The sequence below is a fragment of the Gossypium raimondii genome, chromosome 5 (genome assembly GCF_025698545.1).
Source record: "Gossypium raimondii isolate GPD5lz chromosome 5, ASM2569854v1, whole genome shotgun sequence".
NCBI lineage: Eukaryota > Viridiplantae > Streptophyta > Magnoliopsida > Malvales > Malvaceae > Gossypium > Gossypium raimondii.
In genome coordinates, this window is record NC_068569.1 from 29,701,728 (window position 1) to 29,710,809 (window position 9,082).

Consider the following 9,082-nt stretch of genomic DNA (forward strand, 5'->3'; position numbering starts at 1 on the left):
TCGGGAAAACAACGTGTCATATTCAATGCGTTAGGACACGACTTATTGAATTCCCGATAATAAACTTTTTACTTATATTTTTCGGTTAAAGAGCATTCTCGATTATTTAGATTCAACGAAGAAAATCGAAACCCAATACATTAGGGCTCAATCCTCTCGAAGATTCTAAATACCGAGTATTACTTTTACTTTCAAAATTTTCATTTTTCAAAAATCTGAATAAAAATGAATGTAATGGAATAACAATAATGATAATCAAACAAAAGAATAAATAAATAAATAATAAGATCAAAAATTTCAACACAATGACAAATAATAAACAAATAAAAACTAAAACATAAATAATAATAATAAACATGTAAACAAATAAATAAATGAACAAAATTATAAAAATATAAAAGACATTTATATATGTATAAAATTATGGAAATATGAAAACATATGTATGTACACATATTCTAAAGCTATTATACATGAAAATATGTATATATATATTTTAAAGTTACAAAATATAAAATGTATATGTATGTATAAATATAAAACATAAAATATATGTGCGTGTATATTATATTATATTAGATACTTCCATATAAAAGATAGTGATATATCAAGGGTGAATAAAATATATAAAAGAAAACACATAAACATCAAATATACGTTAAGATAAAAATACAATAAAGATTAACAATGGTATACCACCAAAATGAGTAATAACGTATAAACTTTCAAAAGAAGCTTAAAACAATCATACATATATACTAAAATAGTATATACACAAAGTAAGTACATATATAAACGAACCATCATTAATAATAATAATAATAATAATAATAATATTATTATTATTATTATTATTATTATTATTATTATTATTACATTAAACCAATAAAAACATATATATAAAAAGGAAGGATTAAATCGCAATTAAAACTAAATTAACAGGAAACAACTGCAATTAAAATAAAGAGCGGGATTAAGACGCAATACATAGATTATATAGGGGGTCGGATTGAAATATTCCCTTACACCCCAAAACGCTGCGCGGTGAAATGGATTAAAATGGGACAACATCAAAATGCGGGACAAATTTATAAAATAAAAAAACGATCTAAAACTACTAAACAAATTAGGGGGACTAATAGCGGAAATTACCCATTAGGGCAAGAACGCGCGGACCCTGACTGCGGGTCGGGTCAACGCGCGGATCTTCCCTCATTAAAACGGCGCCGTTTTGATAGTTTTATTTAAACTAAAATTTTTTAAAAAAAATATTCATTTGCAGCTAGAAATAAAAAAAAACTCAAACACTTTCTCTTCTCTGTTAGGGTTTCAAAATCCCTTTTGGGCCGTCGCCGTTTTGACCCCTCTCGCCGCGGTTCTACCGCGATCTGCGGTCAGAGGCGCGGCTAAGCCGCTTCAATCTCCCTGAAGCCGATTTGGAGGTAAGGTAAAACATCCATTTCCTTTTCTTTTTTATTAATAGTTTTTTTTAAAACAAACGGATTTATAAAAAAATGGAAACAAAAATAAAAATGAATCAAAAAATAACACAAGAAAAAGAATGAAGAAAAACAACCTTTTGTTTTCTTTTTTATTTCTAATGTCTGTTCAAACTAGAAGAAAAAGAAGAACCCCTTTTACAAACTATTTTTGGGCTATTTATAGCCGATAAAAAAAAAACATGCTTTTTCTGTTTTTCTTTCTTTTGTTCTTGCTTGCGTGCTTGTTTTGTTTTGCAGGGGGTTAGTGGCCGGTGGCAGAGAGCAGGTGCGGTGGCAGAGCAGGTGGACAGAGGGTCGGTTGCTGAAGAGACGTGCGGCGCCTAGGTTGGGGGCTAGGGTTTTTTTCTGAAAATGTTTTAGGTGTTGGGCTAATTGGGCTTTTAATTTTTTTGGGCTGTTTTGATTTGGGTTGGTATTTGGGTCTAGGTAGGTTGTAATGGGTAGGGGTTTAGGTTTGGGTTTTAATTGGGTATTGGGCCCTAGGCAAATTTAGGCTTGTACACTTTGTTATCATCATCGATCTCCTAAACAATATAGACCAACCTGCCTTCAAATTTCCGTACCCAGCCATTCGTAATTTTATTTTCTCTACCCTTATCGGCATCACCCTTGCTGAAAATGAAATTCCACTCCTCTTCAAGAAACATCCATACGCCTTATATGCCTGCTTTATATCAATCAACTTTTCAAGGAACTGCATGCTGCAATAAATGGAGCCATGGTTTTAACTTTATCAATTCTGGCTTATGCTGGTTTCTTTAATTTCTTCTAGTATTTGTCTCATTTTTTTTATAACTAGTTTTAACTCAGAAGGATATCACGTATTGATTTTACATAAGCAACCTATTTAAAAATTTAATATTAACAATATTTAATAAATTTGTTTTCTCTAATAGCCATAATTCAGTAGAGGAGGTTGTGGATCAGATGTTTCATGGTGAGGAGTAGAGCTGTTCATGGGCCGGGCCGGGTTCGGAAAAAATTTTGGCTCTTGTCCTAGGCCCGGGCCCGGCCCGAAATATGGGCCTGAAATTTTGTCCATGCCTGGCATAGGAAAAAATTCATAAGCTTGAGCCCGACCCGGCCCATTTTTTAAATATACACCAAAAAATTTTAAAAAATAAAAAAATAAAAATATTTATTATATTCGGGCCGGGCGGTGCCTGGGCCAAAAAAGTGATGCCCGATGCTCGGCCCATTTTCTAAATGGGCCTCTTTTTTTGCCTAAACTCATATTTCAAGCCTATATTTTTACCCGAACCCTCTCATATTTCGGGCAGGCTGTTGGGCCAAGCCGCACGGCCCATGAGCACATCTAGTGAGGAGTTATATGGGATCGAAAACCAATATACTGCATTGCATTCTAATGGTAACGGGCAGGTGTTGGTTTCCATCGGATAGAGGACGGGTTAAGCTCAATATAGATAGAGCAAATTCGCTGAATGTTGTTAATGCTTTTATTGGAGAAGTGTTTAGGGACTCGGATGCAAATAGGTTATGCGGCTTTTCAATGAGGATTGGTAAGAATTCAATTTTTAGAATTGAAACAAGATTGATTTTAGAAGGGTTGGCATAGCTTGGGAGAGGAATTTTAGACAAATAGATGTGGAGTGTGATAATGCACTTCTAGTGGAAACTATTTTATCTTGTGGCACTGCTAGTAGTAAAATGATGGAATTATGCCTGATTCATCAATTGCTAACCTAAAATTGGATTTCCTAAAATTGGATTTTCCAATTTTGTCATATTTTGAGATCTCTAAATGAAGTTGCCGACCAAATGAAAAAATATGCTCTTAACGGTGTCTCAAGGTTACTCTACTTTGAAGAGCCTCCAAGTTCGATGTGTGATATGTTGAGGGATAGAAATAATTCTTCAATACTTAGTCTATGTTTAATATTGTAATTGCGTAATGTTGTTATTTCTAAAAAAAAATTTAATAGCATAAAATAATTTTATGATAATGGAAGAGTATAAAATAATTTATATTGTAGAAACATTTTTTTTAAGATCGACTTTTTATTTTAAAACGAAAATAGGAGTCGCCACCAATCCTTTTTATGATGTGTGATCGGATCACCCCGTAATTTGATCGCCAACAATGTTTTTCGATCTACAAAATCCTGAAAATGGGTTTGGGAGTCGGTTAGGATAGCACTCTCGTTACGCCGAAAATTGGTACCTAATTGATTACTTGATGTCTTAGTGTCGAGAATTGAAGATTTGAAGAGAACTTAAAATACGTTCCCACATTGCATAATTAAAATCACTTAAATAAATTAAGACATATGCAAAATACCTTATTATCTCCAGGTAAACACAAAGGTCACATCCCGTAAGTGAGGATACAACATCTTGAATCCTCAAAAATAAGCTTGCTCATTATCCGATTATTAATTAAATCTCATGTATTTTAATTTTAAAAGGAATGTTCGGTTATCTAGGTTCAAAAAGAAAGTCAAACCCTGTAAGTTAGGGCATAACTTCTCGAATCTCCAAATACGGAATCTTGCCTTAATTTTAAAAGTTTCCTTTTGTATACATCGAGTAAAAATTTAATATAACATTTAAAGTGATGTATATTTGGTTTATTCGGGTATAGTATAAAAACGGACAAATATGTTTAAACTCGATACTTGGCACAAATATTAGCACAATAAAGTAATATAGTAAGGAATAAAAAAACAGATGACATAATAAGTAGGTAAATCAATAAAAACGAAAATACTAGGGTTTTTTACTAAAATAATACAAAAAAATTAAAAAAATATCAAAATGGTATATTTTTTTTATTTACCAAAATGGTAAATAAAAAAAACTGTTTAAAAAAAAGCTAAAATATAGGCCTGCCACAGGCAGCACCAAAGGTGCATGTGGCAGAGGCGGCACCAACATCCTTATTTTGGCCCTTTATTCGTATTTTTTTCCAAATTTTTTTACTTTAAAAAATATACTATTTTCTAATTTTCTAATTTTACATTATTTTAATACATTATGTTTGAAATGTATTCATTTAGTGTGTTTTTTAAATAAATTAAAAAACCCTTATTTCGGCCCTTGTTCGTATTTTTTCCCGGATTTTATTACTTTCAATAAAAATATATTATTTTCATATTTTATTATTTTACATTGTTTTAGTACATTATGTTTGAAATATATTAATTTACTGTATTTTTAAATAAATTTAAAAAACTCTTATTTCGCCATTTGTTTGTATTTTTCCCCGATTTTATTGCTTAAAAATACTATTTTCTAATTTCATTATTTTACATTATTTTAGTACATTATGTTTGAAATGTATCCATTTAGTGTTTTTAAATAAATTTTTTAAAAACCCTTATTTCGCTCTTTGTTCGTATTTTTCTCCCAAATTTTATTACTTTCAATAAAAATATATTATTTTCGTATTTTATTATTTTACATTATTTTAGTACATTATGTTTGAAATGTATTAATTAATTGTGTTTTTAAATAAATTTAGTAAAAAACCTTTATTTCGGCTCTTTGTTCGTATTTTTCCCAGATTTTATTACTTTAAAAATATATTATTTTCTAATTTTATTATTTTACATTATTTTAGTACATTATGTTTGAAATGTATTCATTTAATGTGTTTTTAAATAAATTTAAAAAACTTATTTCGCCCTTTATTCGTATTTTTTCTCAGATTTTATCATTTTACATTATTTTAGTACATTATGTTTGAAATGTATTAATTAATTATGTTTTTAAATAAATTTAGTAAAAACCCTTACTTGACCCTTTGTTCGTATTTTTCCCGGATTTTATTACTTTAAAAAATACTATTTTCTAATTTTATTATTTTACATTATTTTAGTACGTTATGTTTGAAATGTATTCATTTAGTGTGTTTTTTAAAATTTTTTTAAAAAAAACCCCTTATTTCGGCTCTTTGTTCGTATTTTTTTCCCAGATTTTATTACTTTCAATAAAAAAAACACACTAAATTAATGCATTTCAAACATAATATACTAAAATAATGTAAAATAATAAAATTACAAAATAGTATATTTTTAAAGTATTAAAATCCGAGAAAAAAATATAAACAAAGGGCCGAAATAAGGATGTTGGTGTCGCCTCTGCCATAGGCACCTTTGGTGCCGCCTGTGGCAAACCGATATTTCAACTTTTTTTTTAATTGTTCTTTTTTTTTGTACCATTTTGGTAAATAAAAAAAATGTATACTATTTTGGTATTTTTTTAATTTTTTTGTATTATTTTAGTAAAAAAAACCCAAAATACTATGCAAATAAGTGATGATAATACACTTTAATGATAGTAAAAAAAATACCAATTTAATAATAATAGCAATAATTATACTAGTTACCATCATAATATTAACATAACTAATAATAATAATAGTAAAGACGAATAATGCATAATAAGATGGAAATATAAATATCATGTAATTAAAACAAGGGCAAAGAAATAATAAATAACTAAATAAAATAGTAAAAATGAAAAGTTGAAATTAAATAAATAAAGGATTAAATCGAAATTAAAATAAAATTAAGGGCAGAAAGTGTAAAAATAAATAAATAGACTAATAAGGACTAGAATGTAACATGCTAAAAAAGGTCAGGGATCGAATAGAAAAACATTCCTAAATAAAGGACTAAGATGTAACGCGCTAAAAAAACAGGGGCTGAATAGAAAAATATCCCAAGCTTCCTTATGTGCACCGTTTGAAAGGACCAAAATAAAAAATTTAAAATTAAACGGGATAAATTTAAAAAGAAAAAAAGAAATAGGACTATATTGAAAAATGTTTAAAAATCGGAAGGACTGGAACGTCAATTAGACCTTCATTGCAAAAACACACGGACCCTGTGTGGATTGGGTCGGGCCTCGGTTCGATTTTCCAAATGAAGCCATTTTGGCGTCTACGACTTAAGCCCAAAACGACGCCGTTTTGAAGGGCTATATAAGTCAAAAAGTTAAAAAAATCATTTTTATCCATTTCAAAAAAAAAAAAAAACTTCCAGCCCCATTTTTTCTCTCTCGGCCTCCCCCACTCTGGCCTTGGCGCAGGCGAGTTTTCGCCACGACAGCCACTTGTCACCGACGATGGCTCTGCGCAGTTCCCGATGGCCAAAAAACCTGTTTTAAGTCCCTTTCTTCGAATAGAACGCCGATCTAAGGTTTAAATCCTAGAAATCCAACCAACACTTGGTCAAGGGAAAAGAAACTGAAAGGTTTTGCCTTTTTCCGATGAGGCCTTCGACGGAACCCTAAAGAGTTCCTAGGCTCCTCGAATCGGTAGAAAAAGACCGACGACGGTGGCGGCGACGACGCATCTCAAGTAAGAATTTTTCTTCTTTTTTTTTTACTTCGAAAATAAAATAAAAATAAAATGCTACCTTTTGGTTTGAAATCTGATTTTTTTGTATATTTTTCTCTGTATTCGATATTTTTATTTTCAAAAAAAGTCCCCCTTTTACAATCTATTTTTAGGCTTTTTATAGCCAGATTATACTATTATTTTTCTTTTTTCTACTGTTCTCGCTACTATTCGCTGTCTTTTCTTCTTTTTTTTCTTACAGGCGGTGGTTGAGGATGACGGTGGCAGAGGTAGACCTAGGGTGTGCATGCTGACATGGCCAAGGCATAGGAGAGGTGGCGGGGCTAGGGTTTCTGTTTTGTTGAAAAATGTTTAGGTTTTTGGGCTTATTGGGCCATTAAAGTTTTTTGATTTGGGCCATATTAGGTCATATTGTAAATGGACTGTTATGGACTTTTGATTTATGGTTTTATTTATTTTATTTTTGGTTTGTTTTTTTGGGCCTGGGCAAAATTGAGCTTCTACATATATAATTTATAAAATTTTGAATCATTCTATATTAAAATAATTTTATCTTTGTTTTAGAAAATAAGTCATAATGTTAAATTTAGCCCCTAAGTTCCATTTTGTCACTTTGGCCCTATTTTTTGGATCATTTTGATCCTCAATTTTCAAAGTTTAGTCAAATAATTTCCTTTGGACAAAAAAAACTAACTAAACAATTAACTTTTTTAACTACTCTAACATTGTAGTCTGCTTGACAGTTTACATGTACACCATTTCTACAGTGGATGATTTAAAAAATATTTTTTATTTTTTTAAATTTATTGAACTTTTTAAGTTTCTATTAATTTAAATTTTTTATGAAGAACATATAGATTGTCGCGTATATTGTCATCTTAGTGTAATTAAAATTTTAACAATTCAGTTAACTTTTTCATCTAAAGGAAAGTAATTTGACTAAAGTTGAAGGTTAAGGGCTAAAGTGATCCCCGAAAAAGAATTTAGGCCAAAGTGACAAAAGAGGTAAAATATAAGGGTTAACCTTACCCAAGGCCTAGCTCATTTTTTAAGTGTACCTTATTTTTTTGCCCAAACCCTTCTACTTTTCGAGCGGGCCTTCAAGTTGGGTTGGGTGGTCCGACCTATGGACAACTCTAGGTTCAACGCACTCAAACCCACATCCTCCTGCATAAGCAACAATGTCGATGCCAATAGAATTAGGATCTAGTCGGTCAAAATTACAAATATTAATTAGAAGAATTTCAAATTAATAAAAAATTAAATGAAATAATACCACCAATAGAATTCATTAATTTCTTAATTTAGTAAAATAAATAAATTATTTACCATATGACTATTTTATTTTAAAAATTACTTCGATATAAATTTAAAATTGTTAAGTCGAAAAAATTTTAAGTAAAAAAACTTATTAAATCATATATACGATCAAAAGGAAAGTATAATTAAAAATGTTAAATAAAAGAATCTAAAAATTTTGAAGTAAAAAAATCTAATTAAATCATATGTACCTTCAAAAACAGAGAAAGTATAACTAAGAATATTAATCAGAACAATAAAATATTAAATAAAAATTTACATTAATATGAATTTTAATAAAATAATACAATCAATAAAATTAATTGATATTTTAATTTAATAAAAATAGAATTAATTAAGTTTTGAAAATTTAAAATTATCAATAGTATAATTATACTTAATTGTAAAAAATATCAAGAGCAAATATCTAATTCATTATTTGCAATTTTAGAGTTGATATGGATAAATAACCAGAATTGATAATCTGTATTTCGAGCCTTTCTAAAATATCGTCCTATATATATATAAAAACATTTCACCTGTTTGTTAAAATGCTTGACAGATTTTGGCTGTGTTTGGGCAGTGCGGCTTAAGCTTTAACTGGCAGTTGTATTTAGATCTTGATGATGTGAGGTTTAAATCCTTTTTATATGTGAAATTCAAGGTTGAATTGAAGAGTTAGATTAATTATTCAACTCTTATAACAATTTAACATATTACAATTTCTATTTTGCCTTAGATTAAAAGATTGGGAATGTCTTATTACGTTCATAATTGTAGTCTTTTCCGAATAGATTTTGCAGTTCTGGAGGTTTCAATGCCCATGTAAGGCCAAATTTTGCTTTGCATTGCTTTACATTGCATTACTATTCTCGAGACTCAATAGAAGCTACCTAGGAATAATCGGTGCTGCCTTATTGTGCATAAGATGAGTCATCTTCTGGAACTTAGTCTTCTG

The 9,082-nt window shown here is 29.7% G+C and overlaps 1 long non-coding RNA gene across 2 annotated transcripts; it reads left to right on the forward strand.

The window, feature by feature from the left end:
* The first annotated feature begins 1,083 nt into the window (after positions 1–1,083).
* Positions 1,084–2,239, forward strand: LOC105771281 (uncharacterized). Of its 2 annotated transcripts, none has more exons than XR_001126447.2 (2): positions 1,084–1,447; positions 1,740–2,239. It is a non-coding gene; the product is annotated as an uncharacterized LOC105771281 (long non-coding RNA). The 2 variants fall into 2 exon arrangements; XR_001126448.2 differs by having other exon boundaries at positions 1,084–1,442.
* The last annotated feature ends 6,843 nt before the right edge of the window (positions 2,240–9,082 follow it).